Here is a 22,382-nt window from a genome sequence, read left to right as displayed (position 1 = left end):
TCATTGAAAGTGGACTGTGATGGGCAGTCAATCTATCCTGGATGAACAGGTTTCTAAGGGTTTTAAGGTCTTGTTAGTGGTAGATGGTTATCCTTGGAATGTGAAGTGAGAAGTGCTTCCAAAATGTTTTTCTTATAGTTACTTAAACCCCATCATTAAAGATCATCCTTTAAGAATTTTCAAAAGCAATTTTTTTTTTTGGCCACACCTCGAGGTATGCAGAACTTCCCTGACCGGGGATTGAACCTGTACTTTCTAAAGTGGAAGGACAGAGTCTTAGCCACTCAACTACCAGGGAAGTCCCCAAAGCAATTTTTAATAAATTAACTTTATTTAATAGGCACTTATGTGGCACTGACTGTATGCTAGGCACTGAGGGCCTTAGAGATGTTAACTACTATAGTTATTCCTTGTAACAACCCTATGAGGCAGGCACTAATTTTAGTCATAGTTATTCCTTGTAACAACCCTATGAGGCAGGCACTAATTTTAGTCTCCCAATTTTAGAGATGAGGAAACAGAGAGAGAGAGAGAAAGAGAGGTCCAAAAACTCACAGCCAATGAATGAAACAGCCAGGATTGCAAATCCAGGCAGGCTGGCTCCAGAGTCTGTGCTCTTAACCATTAAACTATGCTGACTCTCATAGCATAGGGTGTTCCATTTATATGGGGGATGTGTGACTCTTTCTAGTGAATTTTTTTAACCTAATCATACTATCATCCCCTCCACCCAGTAGAGAGCAGGATTTGGAATGCTTTGAATGGAAGGGGCATAAAACGACCTGATGAGACTGTTGGGGGAAATGATGCTGTCAGGATGAGAATCTTGTTAAAGGGCTAGATCCCCCAGCACCGCTTCTCCCTAAAAACACATCATTCAAGGAACTGTGTTTTCACCTCTATCTTCTAGTTTGTATGAATTTGATTCTAGTGGTTAGCACTCAGTCTTACCTCTTGTTTTTATTTCATATACTCAGAGGTGGATTCTCATTCACCCAGGTAACAAAGAATGGTTTGGGCTGACTGGGAAGCCTTGGGTGGCCATCTTAAAACCAGTTCCCAGTTCGGTATTCAGAGTCAGTGCACGTTGCTTTTCCAGGACAACTCCTGGAGACTGCCCTGACAAGATGACTTCCTCTTCCCTGAATACTTTGTTGTTGTTGTTGTTTTTAACTTGGGGGCACACTGAGCAGCATGAGAGATGCTAGTTCCCCCACCAGGGATCCAACCCACACCCTCTACAGTGGAAGGGTAGAGTCTTAACCACTGGACCACAAGGAAGTCCCTCCCTGAATACTTTGGGACTGGATGCTGCTCTCTCATCACTCAAAGCCCCCATTAGCTTTTCCCCATCCTGCTTTTTCCTCACACTGTACTTCACACGTGATGCCAACCAAGTAGGCAAAGGGTCACTTCTGTCTGTCCAGAGGGTTGTCACCTGGTGTCACATAGCCCATTATTTTCAGTCTATAACTGACTCTTTTACATGCCCCTGTCTATGGTTTTTCAAAACTTCAATTTTCTGTATTAGACTAACATGTTTCCCTCAATATTCCAGAAGACTATCAGATGGAAAAGGGGGCTGTTGAGGATTTGGATGGGTATCACCCCACCGATCCTTGTCCCTGGAATGTTGGCCCCAGCCAGATACTATAATAAAGTCAGAAATGCAAACACCTACTACGCACAAGATGCTATGTAAGCTATTGCATGCCCCAGGCGCTGCTCTGAGATGACCTCACTAGATCATGGTATTCTCTGCTCCAAGAGAAAGAAAAGGTATCTTGACTGACAAACAGACTTTGTTCTCTGTGTGTAACTGGGAATTCAGCTCCTACACTTTGGCACTGCGCTCATTGTCTTCATAATTAATGCTAAAAAGAACGGATTCGGAAAGAACAGGGGAATAAGAGGCTCATTCTCCAGAGGGGGCCTTAGAAGTGGACTCAGTGCATTTTCCCCCACCCCATTAATCCCCCATGGTCACACGTGGGGAATACGAATGCCCTTCTCAGGCCCTCTGGTTCAATTTCACCAGAAGACAATTGACCTATTGCCACTGTGAGGAGCCAAGCCTTGAACAAAGCAGCTGCCGAAAGGACTCTGTCAAGCTGGCAATGAATTATTAATATGGCTCTGAAAGGGAACAGCATCGGAAACCAGGTTCTTTATTATTTACAATAATGAGCCGGAAGATGATGCAGTGGACAAAAATCCCAAGTTTGGAGAATGCTGTGTACGAATGAAGAAACAACGCAAAACTGCAAATGTAAATTCAGACTAATACCTCTTGGAACAAAGAGCCCAAAGAGGGAATTGTTTCAGAGCAGTAAAAGGCTAGATAGAGCAGGGTGTCAAGTCATTACCGAAATTCCCTGCCGTCAGTTTGTTTGAGAATGAAGCTCAGACTTAGGAAGGAAGAAAAAGACCCAGATTGCCTGCTGGACAGACACAATACAATGCGCGCATCAAAGGTGGTGGCGTTATCTCTCTGAGATGTGTGCCCAGTACAATATGCCATTCGCTTCTTATCTGGGTTGAATGGTAAATTATTCTAATACAATATCATACTCTGCTCTTCAGAGAGATTCCAAATCTTCACAGTTTGATTGGCAGAGGTGTGTATAGGTGCGGGCTTTCTGTGTACTTCCTCTAATGCGGATGCTTTTCTTTCACTGCACAGAGAGCCCTCTCTCCCATCAATAACCTCCCTCCCTTTATCAGAAATGGTCCTTTGTTTAACCCTCTCTGTCTTGACTCCAGTCCCGTATTTTGACTGTTTCACCGTGTAAGCCCCAGTGTGGCAATGCCTGCCTCCACAGCAAGCCCAACAATCTCCTGAGATGAGAGACAAGACACCGTTTTGTCCCATTAAATTAGATCCTCCCCTCAAACTGACATTCCTATTTTGTTTGAATCGTACTTTGTCATACTGTATCTCTCAGTTTCTAGATTTTTGGCTACTTGTCTTCCTTCCAATTTCTATCTTTTACAGAGCCCCCAGTTTCTGTTTTATTCTGGCTTCAATCATCTGTGGCCTCTTGGTTATTGTTTGCTTATTAGGCTTCTGCCCCATGAGTTCCCCTCACCTTCTCTGTTCCCTTTTGCTCTGATACTTTCTTGCCTGGGTTGCTTGACGCAGATCCATTGCCTGCTGTGATTTCTAGAACCTGCATAATTGCTAGTAAAATTCCTTGCTTCACTGGCCTGTATTCTCTCCTATGGGGTACTTGGACTTGGTATAATTAATACTCTGAAATGATGCCATTATGAATACTTCTCCTTATACAACTTTGTACTATTTTTTCCCCAATACAGCTTTGGGTCAATTTGAACAGAGATAGGAGGATGGCTGACGGGTGTGTATAGGCACCTATACATACGTATCGACCCACTTGGAAAGTAATTTGGTCACTTTCTGTTAAATATCTATCACAGCAAAGCAGGACATTTTAAAATTTCTGTTAAATATCTATCACAGCAAAGCAGGACATTTTAAAATTATCTTAAACTGTGTCAATAATATTGGTTCACAGTGATAGACCTGGGCTGTGGCTATCCTAATCTTGAATCTTGAGTCAGGAAGGTCTTTGGCCATGTTTGGGAAAGAAGTTTGATTTAATTTAGCCAGTCTTATTGGTGAAGCATAATATAATCTATATGCATATTTTTAAAGTAGCAACTGTTAAGACTGGTCATAAATGATCTTTGGCATTTTACAGTTTAAACTTGTCTTAAAATATACTATTTGGTTTAATATTTTTATTACTTTGAACCATATGAAATTGTTGATTTGAATATTCAGATCTTCAAATATGAAATGGCAATTTCATACAGTTCACCCTTATTGTTTACAGATGAGGAAACTGAGCCTTGGCAACATAGAGTGGCTTCTCCAAGTTCCTCCATTTACACCCTAAGTAGTAGAGCTGGGATTCAAATTCCCCTGTCTCACTCTCATTTGCTCCATTGGTTCCTACTTCTGTTTTAGGTTCAAGATTCTCTGGAAAAGCTCTGGCTACATGTTCTAGAGCTCAATTATTTGTTTTTATCTACAGTGACCCATTGGAATTAATGATTTTGAAATGACCCGGAACAGAACAGACTCAGAAACCTCAAATTGACTAAGGAAAAAAAATCAGCAAAGCTTCACACAAATAGTAATTCCCCACCTGTGTGTCCTCTGCTTTGGAATATGACACTATCTGGATATCGATCTCACTCTCTCCCTTGCTCACTACTTTCTTTGGTTTACTTTGCTGTCTTTTTGGAGGGTCACCTTCTTTTACTCTTCTCCTTTCCCCCCTCCCCCTTCCTGCCCCCAGTCTTGTGTCTTGAGCCTAAGTTCTTGAGCCTCTTTCTCTCTTTAGGGGTCTTTTTCTTGGCCAAGATCTGATTGTACCATTGACATCAATTCGTCATCTCAGCAAATAACGTCTTGGAACAGGAAAACTAAAGTGTGAAATCAGACAGCACAGCAGGGGCTACAGTCACTTGCTCTTTGAGAGCTTCCTGTTTTCTAACAGGAAGAGTTTCAGGAGGAGGCAGGCAGGCACCTCGCCCTGCAATGCTGCTAATGCTGTCCCAAGGGAACACCCTTCAGCCCCGAACAGTCTCCTCTCTGGGCTGGACCACAATATTATCGTCAAGTGGAGGTTTGCTTAATTAAGTCAAACTGGTGAGCATCGTGCATATTAATGAGCACTCTAATGAGCATTAATTTTTGATGTTCTTCGTTAACAAGCATTATAAACTGCAACAAATTTTGGTTTGACTTTGTGCCAAAATGAGGATGAGTGGTTGTTTAAAGCTGTAAATCCAAAAGCTTCCCCTGGGACATGGAGGGCTGCTTATTAACACTTCTGGAGTTCCCAATGTCAAATAAGACAAATAAATGACCCAATATGATTCCCTCTGGCCCTTCCCCCACCTGCCTTCATCACACCTTTCTTTTCTAAACAGACTTCTTAAAGCATGCATGCACACACACACGTTTACTGAAAAACCACTTTTCACTTTAGACTTGGAAAAATGCTCACATCTTGGGAGTTACTAGACCTAGTAATTGCCTGCAAATTTCAGATAATGGAACTTCCAGCTTCAAAACACAAATGCTTGGCAGGGATAAATAGATGGATGGAGAGATGTTGCTTTTAATTGAGATTCGGAAACTTCATTAGATTTTTTTTTTTAAGCCACATTTTGTTCTACCATTGGTAGTTGAATAAGTGCAAGCAATGATGTGTTTAAGGCACACGTCAAACCCAGAAGGACAAACAGACTTGAGAGGAGGGGCAGGAAAAGGTCTTTTGGCTCCAAACCTTTTTCCCGGTGGGCCTGCCAAGGTGTCCAAATTCTTGTCATTAGATTTCCTCTTTAGGGGTTTTCTCTTTTAATGGAGCTAATGCTTTATATTACCAGTGAGGGGTAACCCATTAGTTATGTGGTAACAGGATTTGATTATTTAATTACATTCATTGCCATCCTGCAGGCTGTGGAATTAAGGGCCCGAAATATAGAACGAGTACATGTACTTTGTTGGAAGAACAAGGCTGGGATTTTTTTCCCAGTCTGATGAGGTGCTCTGGGTAGCCAGAGGGAAGTCACACGGCAGGAGGTCACCAGGTGTCTGAATGTGGATGAGCACTGAATAGTAACTTTCTGGCTTTCCAAATTTCCAGGATCTGCTACAGATCTTTACATCCAAGATTTACGAAAAAAAATGAGGATAAGCACTGGATCTAAAGGGTCTAAAGGGTAGAAGTTAAGAATATGGCCTTCAGATAGTAGGTTCAAATCCCAGCTCAAACAGCTCCTAGCTGTGTAATCTTGGGAGAAATCCCTTGACTTTTTCTGAGCCTTGGCTTCCTTATCAGGGAAATGGGTCTGCCCATAGCAGCATCAATCTCATGGGAATTGTTGTGTGGATGAACATCAGTTGATTTGTGCAAAGAGTTTAGCAAAATGGCTGACAATAAACACTCAAAAAATAGTGGATGTTGTCCTTTTGTAAAATGATCTTCATGGTCTGATGAGTGGAATATGCAACGCCTAGAAGGTCTCTCTCTCTCTCTTCCTCCCTTGGTCTCTGTCTCTGTATTACTTTTTTTTAATATTTATTTTTTAATCTATTTATTTATTTGGCTGTGCCAGGTCTTAGTTGCAGCATGCAGGATCTTCATTGCAGCACGTGGGATCTTTAGTTGTGGCATGTAAATTCTTAGTTATTGCATGCGGGATCTAGTTCCCTAACCAGGGATGGGACCTGGGCCCCCTGCATTGGGAGCGTGAAATCTTAGCCACGGGACCACCAGGAAATCCCTGTATTACTTGCTTTTTTCATTACCTTTGTCATTGCAATCTATGCAATATTTATCTTCCTTAGATAGTCTTCCTGCATCAGCCACTGTATTCTCAGGTCTCCCCTGGCCCCTTTCTCATTGTGTTCTTGTAGATGATTTCAACACTATTCAGGGAAACCCTAATGAGTTCACAGCACATCTGCCTTCCAGATCATAGAAGGGATTTCAAATCGAAAATGAAACGACGTTTGGATTAACTGTGACATTATTTCCTTTCATTGCTGTCCATAATATAAGTTGTTCTCTCAAAATGTTACCTTCTTACCTGCCAGTGATGTGGAACAAATAAAGGAGACAATAATTTGGTATAGAGGAAGGAGGTAGGGAAGAGAGGGGTGGACTTTGCAGAGATTTCTCTCTGTTGCTCTAAAATCTGGGAGTATATTTTGGCACTGCTTGTAGGCGTACAGCCACACTGAACGTGACAGGCAGATTCAGTCAACTGACACCTACTTACTTTTTCTGTGTCCAGTCAGATGCCAGGTACCCTGGAGCTATTAAGACTTAGAAGATACTATTCCTGACCTCAAGTTGCTGAAAACCTAGCTTGGAAGTTGAGATTCTTTATTTAGTAAATAGTTAAATAATAGTGCATGGGCTTCTCTGGTGGCTCAGATGGTAAAGAATCTGCCCACAGTGAGGGAGACCCAGGTTTAATTCGTGGGTCTGGAAGGTCCCCTGGAGAAGGGAATGGCTACCAACTGCAGTATTCTTGCCTGGAGAATCCCATGGACAGAGGAGCCTGGCAGGCTACAGTCCATGGGATTACAAAGAGTTAGACATGACTGAGTGACTAACACTTTTACTTTCACTTTCAAATAATAGTTCATAAAGCTATTAGATAAAAATGAAGTGGGGAAGGACTTTCCTGGCAGTTCAGTAGTGAAGACTTCATCTTCTAATGCAGCGAGTGCAGGTTCGATCCCTGATCAGGAGCTAAGATCCCATATGTCTTGTGGCCAAAAAACCAAAACATAAAACAGAAGCAATATTGTAACAAATTCAATAAATACTTTAAAAAATATGAAGTGGAGGAAATGGGACCTGAGCTAGGCCTTGAAGGTTGACCTTGGATAGCAGAGGAGGATAGAAGACATGCCAGTTATACATATTGGGAGATGGTAGGGAATAGGAGAGATACTGCTAATAGAAAGCTTTGGACCAGGAACAAATGTGATGTCAGCTGGAGACAATGAGGAAATCAGGTGAACAGGAGCAGAAAGTGCCTGGCAGAGAGTGGTGGGAAAAAATGACTGTAAAGCATGTAAATAGCCAGGTCCTAAGGGATCTTGAAAGGCAAGCTGAGGACTTTTTAAAAAAAACTTTACTGAGGAATAATTGAAAAACTTAATTGTATGTGTTTAAAGTGCACAATGTGATGATTGTAGAATGATACCAAGATCAAAATAATTTACACATCCATTCACTTTACATAGTTAACATGGTTACTTTTTGTGTGTGTGGTGAGAATGCTCTCAATGTCTTTCAAGTATACAATATTGCATTATTTTTTTAATTAATTTATTATTTTTGACTGTGCTGGGTCTTTGTGGGTACACAGAAAGACCCAGTATATGGGCTTTTCATTGTGGCAGACAGGCTTTCTCTAGAGTTGCAGCGGGTACCGGCTCTCTAGTTGTGGTGTGCAGGCTTAGTTGCCCTGAGGTATCCAGGCCAGGGATTGAACCTGCATCCCCTGCATTCAAAGGTGGATTCCTAACCACTGGACCGCCAGGGAAATCCCACAATACTGTATTATTAACTGTAGTTACCATGCTCTATATTAGATCCTCAGAATGTATTCTTAAAACTGAAAATATGTATCCTTTGACTTGTATCACCCTGTTTTCCCCTCCTGCAAGGCTCTGGCAACCACCATTGTATCCTCTGTCTCTATGAAATCAGATTAAAAAAAAAATATTTCAGGGACTTCCCTGGTGGTCCAGTGGTTAAGAATCTGCCTTTCAATGCAGGGGGCATTGGTTCCAGCCCTGGTTGGGGAACTAAGATCCCACATGCCATACAGTGTGGCCAAAAAGTAAAAAAAAAATAATACGTTTTGTAAGAAAGATTCCATATGTAAGTGATAGCATATAGTATTTGTCTAGTTTATTTCACTTAGTATAATGCCCTCCAGATTCATCCAAGTTGTTGAATATGGCAGGATTTCCTTCTTTTATGGCTAAATAATATTCCATTTCAATGAATATCCAATGACTGGATAAGGAAAATGTGACATTTTGTTTATCCATTCATCTGATAAAGGACATTCAGGTTGTCTTCTTATTTTGGCTATTGTCAGTAATGCTGTAATGAACGTGGGATTGCAGCTATCTCTTGGAGATACTGATTTCAATTCCTTTGGTTTTGTACCCAGGAGTGGGATTGCTGGGTCATATGGTAGTTCTGTATTTTATTTTTTTGAGGAGTCTCCATACTGTTTTCCATAGCGGCTGCACCAAATTACATTCCCGCCAACGGTGCACAAGGGTTCCCTTTCCCCCACATTCTCGCCAACACTTGTCATTTTGATAATAGGCTGTGGACTTTGACTTTACATGGTAGGTAATAGGGAACTGTTCTACACTGGGAAGGAGGGGTGTAATGGGCTTGAAGCAGAGAGATAATTGAGGTAGAGATTAGGTGAGAAGCTGTTGCAGCGGTATGTGGCCAGCTACTAAGGCAGGGTCCATCAGCATCAACATTAGTGTCCCCTGGGAGCTTGTTAGAAATGCAGAATTTTTCAGGCCTTACACCAGATCTACTGTGTAAGTTATCTACTGCTAAATAACAAATTACCTCAAAATCTGTTAGTTTAAAACAACAAATATTTAACTCACATTTTTGTGGTGAAGAATCTAGGAGTGGCTTAGCTAGATGGTTCTAGGTTAGAGTCTCTCATGAGGTTGTAGTCAAGATTTCAGCTGGAGTTATAGTCATCTGAAGGTTTGACTGGAGCTGAAGGGCCTTTTTCCAACCTCACTCATGTGGCTGTTGGCAGGTTTCAGATTTCACTAGCTGTTGGCTGGACATCTCAATTTGTCACTATATTGGCCTCTCCATACACTGCCTTTGTAACTTCTCCATAAGGTAGTTGGCTTTCCCCAGAGTGAGTGATCTAAGAGAGACAGAGAACAACAAAGACAAAAGCAACATTGTCTTATAGTCTAATCTGAGATGTGATATACCATTACTTCTCTCCCATTGTTTGGTCATATAGACCAACCCTGATATAATATATAGGAGGAAACAATCCAGGGAGTTAATACTGAGAGATGGGGCTCATTAGAGGCCATCTTGTAGGTTCCTACCATACCTACTGATGCAGTACCTGCATTTTAACAAGCTCTCCAGGTAATAAGTATGCACACTATTCACATTAGCCTAGGGCAATAATCCTGCAATAGCAAAAGTGAGGAAGACAGATGTGAAAGGATAAGTTGATGCATTTACTGGATCTAGGGAATTAAGTACAGAGATGAGTCAAAGTAAAGAATCCAGTTTCTAACTTGGGAGCTAAAAAGTAGGGAGGTTGAGATAAGAGGTGGATGACATGCTCACTTTGACATGCTGAATTTGAGATGATGAAATATCTAGATTTGAAACTCTAAGGATGTGAAGCTTCCATTTTGGTGAAAGGTACCCCAGGGAGTCAGGAGCAGAAAGGTAGTGAAATCATGAATGAATGTAGAAAGTTCAAGACAAATGAGGAGACTGAGATGATGGAAAGGACAGGCCCCACATTGCAGGTGGAATTTTTACTGTCTGTGTCACCAGGGAAGCCCATACTAAAATTAGTAAGAAGCTACAGTGCAAGACATGGAAAGTGGAAATTATGGAACAAAGAAACGGATAAGTGGGAGGAGATGAGGCCAAGTGTTAAGATGCTGGGGAACAGAAATAATTTATGCTTAAAATTATTTAATTTTTAAAATAGATATTATTTAAGCTTTTGATACAATATTCAAAAGGTATAAATTTCTTTCATTCTTGTCCTTTCGTCATATATAACTTCCTATGTAACCTCCCAAGTATATTCTCTGCATATTTCTTTATTTAACATAGTCTTAAATAGTACCTACTATATATCAGGCACTGTTTGAAGACTTTTACAAACATTAAGTAATTTAATCCTCAAAAAAGAGCCCAACAAGGTAGGTGATACAGATGAGGATATTGAAGCATGTAGAGCCACTTTATAACTCTTAACCTTCTTATGTTCTTTTATACAAGGCTTAGAGCATGATACAATTTGTCTAAAATCTGGGGGAAAATATATGTATGTGAAAGTAAGCAGAGAATAATGGTTGAGAGTATGGATTCTGAAGTCAGCCACATTGGATTTAAATCTTGGCTCTACCATTTTATATCTATGTGCTTCAATTTCATCTGTAAAATGGGGATAATTATCTTGTTGGGTTTTTTTTTTTTTTTGAGAATTAAATTACTTAATGTTTGTAAAAGTCTTCAAATAGTGCTGGCTCACACAGTAAAGAATCTGTCTGCAATTCAGGAGACCTGGGTTCTATCCCTGGGTTAGGAAGATCCTCTGGAGAAAGGAGTGGCTAACAGCTCCAGTATTCTTGCCTGGGAAATCCCATGGGCAGAGGACCCTGGTGGGCTACAGTCCAAGAAGTTGCAAAGAGTTGGACACGACTGAGTGACTTTAACTTAAATAAAGAAATATACAGAGAGTATACTTGGGAGGTAACATAGGAAGTTATAGCTGCCTAAAGGATGAGAATGAATACATTTTGAAGGGCATTTTATACTATTAACATATAGATGTTCATTGGGTTCTACCAAAATTTATAAACCAGTTTCCTATTGATAAACATTTTAAGTATTTGTAATCTGTAGCTACTGCAAAAATACTCCAATTAATATCTTTATGTTTGTCATTTATTATACATGTACATACCTATAGGGTTAATTCCTAAAAGTGGAATTTCTAAGTCCAAAGGAAGTGCATTTTAAATTTGATAGATATGGGCAAATTGACCTCCATACAGGTTGCTTTTGAACTGTGGTGTTGGAGAAGACTCTTGAGAGTTCCTTGGACTGCAAGGAGATCCAACCAGTCCATTCTGAAGGAGATCAGCCCTGGGATTTCTTTGGAAGGAATGATGCTAAAGCTGAAACTCCAGTACTTTGTCCACCTCATGCGAAGAATTGACTCATTGGAAAAGACTCTGATGCTGGGAGGGATTGGGGGCAGGAGGAGAAGGGGACGACAGAGGATGAGATGGCTGGATGGCATCACTGACTCGATGGACGTGAGTCTGAGTGAACTCCAGGAGTTGGTGATGGACAGGGAGGCCTGGCGTGCTGCGATTCATGGGGTCGCAAAGAGAACTGAACTGAACAGGTTGTGCCAATTATTTTCCTTTCAACAGCTTGGGGGAGTGAGTATTTCCCTACATTTTCACTAGCACAGTGTGTTAGCAAGATTTTTCATCATCACCTGTCTGATGGGTGGAAAATGCTATCTCAGTGAGGTTTTCATTTGTATTTCTCTTATTATGATGAAGTTGAGCAACTGTCATATGTTTAATTTACTGTTTTATTTCCTATAAATAATCTGTTTATTATCCTTTGACCGTTTTCTATTTGGTTTTTGGTCTTTCAAAATTGATTTATGAGAAGTCTTTTGTTATATTAAGAAAGCCCATTTCAGTGATATAAATTGCAAGTATTTTCTCTGTTTGCCATTTTTTAACCTTATGGAAGTTTTTGCCATGAAGGAATTTTCATTTTTATGTAGTCAACTGTGTTGAACTTTTTTTTTTTGGCTTCTGGGTTTTGTGTCATACTTAGAAAGGACTTCCTACTCAAAAATTATTTAAAAAATTATTTCATTTTCTAGTGTTTCTCATGGTTTTATTTTTCATGTTAAAACTCTGATCCATTTGAAATTTATTTGGCCCAGGTGTGAGTTATGGACTACATTTGCCTGGATTTCTCCCTAGTTGTCTCAACACCACTTATTCACTATCTGTTCCTTATGGATCCAAATACTTTTGTGCTTAGTCATGTCCCACTCTTTTTAACCCCATGGACTGTAGCCCACCAGGCTCCTCTGTCCATGGGGATTCTCCAGGCAAGAATACAGGAGTGGGTTGCCATGCCCTCCTCCAGGGGATCTTCCCTATCCAGGGATCAAACCCAGTCTCCCTCATTGCAGGCAGATTCTTTATTGTCTGAGCCACCAGGAAAGCCCAAACACAGAGAAATAATAAGGCCAAACATAGAGGAATTTAGGATGTGCTGTACCTGTGTTTGGGTTTATTTCTGTACTTTCTAGTCTGTTCTATTGAGGGATCCCTCATTTTTTGAAAGGAGTCTTCAGCTTATTAAAAGATTCCCAAAGGAGTCCTCTAAATATTCGGCTGCCTTTTAAATCTAGCCTTGGTAAATTCAAAAAAATTGAAATAACTCCAAGCATCTTTTCTGATCACAATGTGGTAAGATTAGATGTCAAGTACAGGAAAAAATAACTGTTAAAAATACAAACATATGGAGGCTAAAAAACATGCTTCTGTATAACCAACAAATCACAGAAGAAATAAAAATATGCAAAGAAACTAATGAAAATGAAAACACAACAACCCCAAACCTATGGGACTCAGTAAAAGCAGTGCTAAGGGGAAGGTTCACAGCAATACAAGCTTACCTCAAGAAACAAGAAAAAACTCAAATAAATAACTTAACTCTACACCTAAAGCAACTAAAAAAGGAGGAAATGAAGAACCCTGGGGTTAGTAGAAGGAAAGAAATCATAAAAATTTGGGCAGAAATAAATGAAAAAGAAACAAAGGAGACCATAGCCAAAATCAACAAAGCTAAAAGCTGGTTCTTTGACAGGATAAATAAAATAGACAAACCATTAGCCAGACTCATCAAGAAACAAAGGGAGAAGAATCAAACCAACAGAATTAGAAATGAAAATGGAGAAATCACAACAGACAGCACAGAAATACAATCACAAGAGACTACTATGAACAACTATATGCCAATAAAATGGACAACTTGGAAGAAATGGACAAATTCTTAGAAAAGTATAACTTTCCAAAGCTGAACCAGGAAGAAATAGAAAATCTTAACAAACCCATCACAAGGATGGAAATCAAAACTGTAATCAGAAATCTTCCAGCAAACAAAAGCCCAGGACCAGAGGGCTTCACAGCTGAATTCTACCAAAAATTTAAAGAAGAGCTAACACCTATCCTACTCAAACTCTTCCAGAAAATTGCAGAGGAAGGTAAACTTCCAAACTCATTCTATGAGGCCACCATCACCCTAATCCCAAAACCAGACAAAGATGCCACAAAAAAAGAAAACTACAGGCCAATATCACTGATGAACATAGATGCAAAAATCCTTAACAAAATTCTAGCAAACAGAATCCAACAACATATTAAAAAGATCATACATCATGACCAAGTGGGCTTTATCCCAGAGATGCAAGGATTCTTTAATATCTGCAAAGCAATCAATGTGATACACCACATTAACAAACTCGAAGATAAAAACTATATGATTATCTCAATAGATGCAGAGAAAGCCTTTGACAAAATTCAACATCCATTTATGATAAAAACCTTCCAGCAAGCAGGCATAGAAGGAACATACCTCAACATAATAAAAGCCATGTATGATAAACCCACAGCAAACATTATACTCAATGGTGAAAAATTGAAAGCATTTCCCCTAAAGTCAGGAACAAGACAAGGGTGCCCACTCTCACCACTACTATTCAACATAGTTTTGGAAGTTTTAGCCACAGCAAACAGAGAAGAAAAAGAAATAAAAGGAATCCAGGTTGGAAAAGAAGAAGTAAAACTCTCACTGTTTGCAGATGACATGATCCTTTACATGCTGCTGCTAAGTCGCTTCAGTCACGTCCGACTCTGTGCGACCCCATAGATGGCAGCCCACCAGGCTTCCCCATCCCTGGGATTCTCCAGGCAAGAACACTGGAGTGGGTTGCCATTTCCTTTTCCAATGCATGAAAGTGAAAAGTGAAAGTGAAGTCGCTCAGTCGTGTCCAACTCTTAGCGACCCCATGGACTGCAGCCCACCAGGCTCCTCCATCCGTGGGATTTTCCAGGCAAGAGTACTGGAGTGGGGTGCCATTGCCTTCCCTGGATCCTTTATATAGAAAACCCTAAAGACTCCACCAGAAAAATACTAGAGCTAATCAATGAATATAGTAAAGTTGCAGAATATAAAGTCCCTTGCATTCCTATACACTAGCAATGAGAAAACAGAGAAATTAAGGAAACAATTCCATTCACCATTGCAATGAAAAGAATAAAATACTTAGGAATAAAACCTACCTAAAGAACAAAAGACCTATATATAGAAAACTATAAAACACTGATGAAAGAAATCAAAGAGGACACAAACAGATGGAGAAATATACCATGTTCATGGATCGGAAGGATCAATATAGTGAAAATGAGTATACTACCCAAAGCAATTTATAGATTCAATGCAATCCCTATCAAGCTACCAATGGTATTTTTCAGAGAACTAGAACAAATAATTTCACAATTTGTATGGAAATACAAAAAACCTCGAATAGCCAAAGCAATCTTGAGAAAGAAAAATGGAAGTGGAGGACTCAGTCTGCCTGGCTTCAGACTATACTACAAAGCTACAGTCATCAATACAGTATGGTAGTAACACAAAGACAGAAATATAGATCAATGGAACAAAATAGAAAGCCCAGAGATAAATCCATGCACCTGTGGACACCTTATCTTTGACAAAGGAGGCAAGAATATACAATGGAGGAAAGACAATGTCTTTAACAAATGGTGCTGGGTCAACTGGTCAACCACTTGTAAAAGAATGAAACTAGAACACTTTCTGGAGAAGGCAATGGCACCCTACTCCAGTATCTTGCCTGGAAAATCCCATGGACGGAAGAGCCTGGTAGGCTGCAATCCATGGGGTCGCTAAGAGTCAGACACGACTGAGTGACTTCACTTTCACTTTTCACTTTCATGCATTGGAAAAGGAAATGGCAACCCACTCCAGTGTTCTTGCCTGGAGAATCCCAGGGATGGGGGAGCCTGGTGGGCTGCCATCTATGGGGTCGCACAGAGTCGGACACGACTGAAGCAACTTAGCAGCAGCAGCAGCAGAACACTTTCTAACACCATACACAAAAATAAACTCAAAATGATTTAAAGATCTAAATGTAAGACCAGAAATTAGAAAACTCCTAGAAGAAAACATAGGCAAAACACTCTGACATAAATCACAGCAGGATCCTCTATGATCCACCTCCCAGAGTAATGGAGATAAAACCAAAAATAAACGAATGGGACCTGATTAAACTTGAAATCTTTTGCACAACAAAGGAAACTATAAGCAAGGTGAAAAGACAGTGTTCAGGATGGGAGAAAATAATAGCAAATGAAGCAACTGACAAAGAATTAATCTCAAAAATATACAAGCAACTCCTGCAGCTCAATTCCAGAAAAATAAACGACCCAGTCAAAAAAATGGGGCAAAGAACTAAACAGACATTTCTCCAAAGAAGACATACAGATGGCTAACAAACACATGAAAAGATGCTCAACATCACTCATCAGATAAATGCAAATCAAAACCACAATGAGGCACCATCTCACACCAGTCAGAATGGCTGCTATCAAAAAGTCTACAAACAATAAATGCTGGAGAGGGCACGGAGAAAAGGGAACCCTCTCACACTGTTGGTGGGAGTGCAAACTAGTACAGCCACTACGGAGAACAGTGTGGAGATTCCTTAAAAAACTGGAAATAGAACCGCCACAGGCCCCAAAAATCCCACTGCTGGGCATACACACTGAGGAAACCAGAGCTGAAAGAGGCACGTGTACCCCAATGTTCATCGGAGCACTGTTTACAATAGCCAGGACATGGAAGCAACCTAGATGTCCATCGGCAGATGAATGGATAAGAAAGCTGTGGTACATATACACAATGGAATATTACTCAGCCACTAAAAAGAATGCATTTGAATCAGTTCTAATGAGGTGGATGAAACTGAAGCCTATTATACAGAGTGAAGTAAGTCAGAAAGAAAAACACCAATACAGTATACTAACGCATATATATAGAATTTAGAAAGATGGTAATGATGACCCTAGATGCGAGACAGCAAAAGAGACACAGAGATAAAGAACAGACTTTTGGACTCTGTGGTAGAAGGTGAGGGTGGGATGATTTGAGAGGGTAGTGTTGAAACGCCTATATTATCATATGTGAAGCAGATCACCACTCCAGGTTCGATGCATGAGACAGGGTGCTCAGCGCTCAGACAGTGGGATGACCATGGGGGATGGGATGGGAAGGGAGGTGGGAGGGGGATTCTGGATGGGCAACACATGTGCGCCCATGGCTGATTCATGTCGATGTTTGACAAAAACCACTACAGTATTGTGAAGTAATTAGCCTCCAATTAAAATAAATAAATTAATTTAATAAAAATAAATAAATATTGGGCTGTCTTCTGTATTTGTGTTGTTTATACATCATTAAGTACTTGGCAGAGAAGATGGGGGCAAGAGGGAAAGAGGCAGTGAAGCTTAAGACTAATTTGTTAAGAACAAGTACATTTTGACAGTCCATCTGAAATTTTCATTGTAAATCAGTGAAAAATAGCAGTTGATTTACAGAAAAAGGAACCCCCTGTTAATCTAAAATGTGAGCTGTATCCTTGAAGTCATTCACAACGTGCTATTCCAGAATATGTGACAGTACTCTGGAGTCAGTCTGTCTGGGTTCAGATCCTAGCTGTAAATAAGATCAGTAGTAATACTTTGCAGCCATGCTATGGCTATTTTCTAAGGGCCTCAATGTATTGCCTAGCTTATACATTCTTACACAGTTCTTTTGCAACGTAGCTTGATAGATTTACGTGCTCTAAGTCCAGTTAACTTTGGCCACTTAAACACTTGGTAGATTTGTGACGTCACTACTACTACTGCTTGATTGCTTAGAATTCTTCTAGGGCAGGGCTTGGCAAAGTACTGTCAGCAGGTCAAATCCAGCCTACAGCCTGTTTTTCTACTGAGGTTTTGAAACAATTATATGAAACAACAAACAAACTCAAAGAAGATGTGACAGAGGCAGTATATGACCTGTGAAGTGAAGTGAAGTCGCTCAGTCGTGTCCGACTCTTCGCGACCCTGTGGACCCGCCAGGCTCCTCTGTCCATGGGACTCTCCAGGCAAGAATACTGGAGCGGGGTGCCATTTCCTTCTCTAGGGGATCTTCCCGACCCAGGGATCGAACCCGGGTCTCCCACATTGGAGGCAGATGCTTTAACCTCTGAGCCACCAGGGAAGCCCATATGACCTGTAAAACCTAAAATATTTACTATCTATTTTTTGTAGAAAATATTTGCCAACCCCTCTTCTGTGTATGAATTCGTTCTTTGTCTTCTAAACATCATACTTATCTAGCCAATAGCAAAGCAAGATGCCTATCACATTCTGATACAGTGTAAATATGGTATAGGAATAGATTGTTGGTTTATTCCCCACCGTGTAGTTCATCTAACCTTTGTTTTCAATGTAGCACCTAATGGAGATTTAAAAGCTCACCGGAGAATTTCCTTTGCATGACTTTGAGGCAGGATTGTGTTGAAAATCTATGTGTGTGTCCAAGAAAGACTTTTTAGATTGTGACCCAACCAGGTTGCAGGCTTGTTTAGAGTAAATACAAGTAACTAGACATCAGTTTGTTTTTAAACCATCTATTTTCTTCTGGTTGGTTTTCTCGTGTGCTCATACTGAATTATTTCTTTCTTTGGCTCTTCCCCTACCCTTTCCTCTGTGTGCACACACACATGTACATGTTCCCTTCAGCTGAATCTCTGTGGTCTGGAAATTATTTCTTGGGTACATAGGATCACTGAATCATAGACTATTAAAGCAATAATATCCTGTAATATTTTTGTAATATTTAAGGAGCTTCAAAATATTTTACACCATTGCATTGTATGCACAATTAAACTAAGGTTCTTATTTTACACACCAGAAAACTGGAGTCATGAGAAGTTTAGTGAAATGTCCAGGATCACACAGCCAGGAAGGGACAGAGCTGGACTAGAGGCTAGGTCTCCTGACTGTCATTTCATTATCAAAAAATACAGCACTTTCCCTGCTATGTGTATGTCTCTTCTTTTCTCTGAGGTGCTAAAAGCAAGGTGGGTTGGAAAGGAAATGTAAAGGCAGAGACTGGCGTTCTAGCTTGTGCTCTCTTCCTTAGCATTCAGATTGGGCCTGTCCAGTTTCTCTGTCCATACTCCACAGTAAAGGAAAATATTCCATTCAGTTTTAGCCTTTTATTCTTACTTGTCCCTGGATTGCTATGACTGCTCATCTTATTATTTTTGAAACTAAAGCTATTGTTGGTTATTTAGACATAGACTCTGTTCTTTTTTCTTCCCAACAATTTCATCATTTTCAACCTCATCTGGGATATGATGATTTAATGAATTACCTTTAAGACAGAGAATTCCCTAGTTCTGCTAATCTTAACCTAGGTATACTTGGGCAAGCAGGGGCTGAGATTCCTAGGCTTCATTTTTTGGTCTTGCCTCCCAGATCTTCTTTTTAAAAATATTTATTTATTTGGCTGTACCAGGTCTTGACTGTGGTACGTGGGATCTTTTCTTCATTGTGGGATGCAGGTTCTTTAGTTGCAGCATGAGACCTAGTTTCCTGACTAGGGATTGAACTCAGGCCCACTGCACTGGAAGTGTGGAGTCTTAGCCACTGGACCACCAGGGAAGTCCCACTCAGATCTTCCTTAATCTCAGCCTCTCTCTCTGTCTCTTTCTTTCTCTCCCTCTCCCCTCAGGAATATGTTTTAAAGACTTCTGTGAAAGTTCTTAGGAAAGGCCTCTGTCTCCATAAATAGAAAAATAAACCACCTGAAGTGTCCACTTCATTTTAGAAGCTACTTGGTTTATTTTTTCATGTCTCTAGAGACCTGAAAGAATTTTTTTCCCCCAAGGTATAGCAGATTCTAGTGGGATTTAACAAGTAGAAACTGTGTGCAGATTGATAGGGTTTAACTGGAGTGGATAAAGATTCTTTTTTTTTTTTTTTAAGCTCATGAAAATATCCTTGGTTGAATTCAGAGAACTCTCTATGTTTAAGATGGTCTCTTAGGGCTTTTCACCTCTCAGCTCAAATTCCAAGCATCTCAGGGACCACTTAACATTAGCTATACCTGTGTAGCCAAATCACTCTCCATATTTCGTAGGCTAAGCTATATCATCAGTGACTGGGAATCAATGATGGAGATGTTGAGCACAGACCAGTCTGAATTAATGAAGCATTTTAATCCTCTGTTGCCTGGGATATGGGTCCTTAGAATAGCCACTTAAAAGTTTAAACACGAGTTGTTGGGTTTTCCATAAATGGTTAGCTGAATATTTCTTTGACTAGATTAAGTAGCCCTCTAGCTTGTTTATAGTAATCGCCATTAAGTCATCACCAATTCTACGTGTGTAGGGTCCTAATCAGTGGGTCTCGCATATAAACCAGGCTTATTCTTTGGATTACAAGAAATTATGCTATAGTCACTGGCAGGTACAACCACAGTGAGAGCGCATGGAAACAGATAAATCACTTAAGTAGTAATAAAGGAACAGAAGATAGTTTCATGCATTTAAAAGAAAATTCAGATGCTACAGAATGGATGGGGAGGCACAGGATTTTTTTCCCCCCAAAAAGGAAATATCTACCTCTGGTCACTGGGCACTTCTACCTGGCCTCATGCTACTTTTCTGACTTTTTTACTCAACACACATGGGTCCAATGCACACTCCGTCCAGGTGCTACCTTTTGTCCTATACTTCACAAAGGCCCTTTTGTTCAGTGGCTCTTTAAAGTGAGCAGTGTAAACAGTGGTCAACGGCGTTTTAGTAGCTCCTGCTGTTGCCGATCATTGGTTTCCCTTCGCTTCAGTTCCCCTGTTCGTTACTCTGACATTTGATGAGTTGAGATCTACCCTCTCCGCACTGTGCAGAAAGCCTGCAGCCTCTTTAGCCAAGTAGCTGGCATTCACTGAGTACACCGACATGGATGCACCAGATGCTGAACGAGAGCTAAGCACGGAGATACTCCTTAGTGATTCCCTTAAGTACCACATTCTGAGAGAGTGGAGGGCCTTGGTGGAGGAAATATTTGAGATGCATGAAGAGGATGGTCAGGTGTCCTGGGCCAGGAACCTAAGTTATGTCACTGGCATTTTTAAGTTTCAGAGCTTTGATTTATTGCAAATAAAGCTTTATTAGTTAGGCCAGAGTTGGACAAGACTTAATGACTGAATAATAGTGACTCCTACCTTTTCAGACTTTCCATACCCCAGCACTTGGATAAAAGGAAAATATTTGAAGAAGATATCTTGCTAAGATTGTGTTCTAGTGGCCCATTCTCCCATTCATTTGTAGCCTTGAGTGACTGACATAGGGACCCAGACACCCATAAATTGGAGCTCTATCTGCGCTTGTTTGCTGTTGTAGATTCTGTTAATATCCCCACTACCCATCTTTACTTTACCTAAAGAGTTCTGTTCTGTGAGGGCCTTATTCTACTCAATCAAAAAGTATAATTGAGGAACCACATACATGAACCCATGCCTGTGCCAATCTCTTGCTTCTCTCAAGCAAAAATGTATCCATATAATGTCAATGCTCATGATTCCAAAAGGGCCTAAATGTTAATTGTTTGTCACTGAATTCTCCCACTGAATGGTGAAATTTTCAGGCATTTGACAAGTCAGCAGAAGAAGGATTTTTGATGGTGGTGGTGGCAATGTTCCTTGGTATTTCCTTTTGCTATCCTTGGAAATAACCACCTTTTTGTGGTTTTTCAGTTGCTAAATCCTGTCCGACTCTTGGGACCCCGTGGACTGTAGCCCACCAGGCTCTCTGTCCATGGGATTTCCCAGGCAAGAATACTGGGGTGGGTTACCATTTGCTTCTCCAGGGGATCTTCCTGACCCAGGGATAGAACCTGCATCTCCTGCATTGACAGGTGGATTCTTTACCACTGAACCACCTGGGAAACCCAACCATCTTTTTAAACCCCATGCAAAAATCCCAGTGAGCATTTTCCATACACTTCGATTCCATGACCTAAGTGATTGTGATTCCAGTAATACTGCATAGAAGCACACAGGTTCAAATAGACACAGTTACTCTAGAGTAGTGGCTTGAGGGCCATGCTCTAGCAAAGGCAATGGAAAAAGACCCAATTGTATAAGAGGCAAGCCCCCTTCTATATGGGAACCTCTGCCAATATTCACATTTGCTGCTACTGGAAGGTGGCTATATGCTATAAACAAAAGAGGGATTACCACCCTTCCCATCACCACATTCAGTCACCAGGGCTCTCAATTCTGCTTCTTCACTGTTTTCTGTCTTTCAATTACCATTTCCACAGCCTTAGTTAAGATGTTCATTGCCCTAAGCATGGACAATGATAGCAGACGATTCATGACTCCCCCGACTCCCTACCAGTCTTTAATTTCTCCCTCTTACAGTCCTGTCTATGAAGCACATAATAGATACTGCAAAATGTTTACTCAACTAAATAGAATGCCACAAATTCAATTTTGCTATACTGTGTTTGTGATTGAGTTATCATTATTATTTTTTTACTAAGCTAGAATTGACATATATAATTGGTTTCAGATGATGATGAGGTCTTTTCTTGCTCAAACCCATTCTTTAGCTCTCTGTTGCCTGATGAAATAGGTGCAGGGTCCATAAATGGTCCTCCCCAGTCTTTTTACAGCTTCCTCTCCCCTGGTGCTCCAAGATGGACTGGAGGTTCCTGGCATATATAACTTAGCCTTTGTCCTTTCCAATAGTCAATGCTTTCTGTGGTACACCTCCACCTTACTTCAGGTTCCTCCACTTGCCTCCTTCACACTGAATCCCAATAAGTCTTCAATGTCTGTCTCAAATGCCTTGACCACCTGTTCTCAGCCCTTCATACCCTC

This window comes from Bubalus kerabau, chromosome X (assembly GCF_029407905.1).
Source record: "Bubalus kerabau isolate K-KA32 ecotype Philippines breed swamp buffalo chromosome X, PCC_UOA_SB_1v2, whole genome shotgun sequence".
In the NCBI taxonomy this organism is placed as follows: domain Eukaryota; kingdom Metazoa; phylum Chordata; class Mammalia; order Artiodactyla; family Bovidae; genus Bubalus; species Bubalus kerabau.
Note: the sequence above shows the minus strand (reverse complement) of the source record.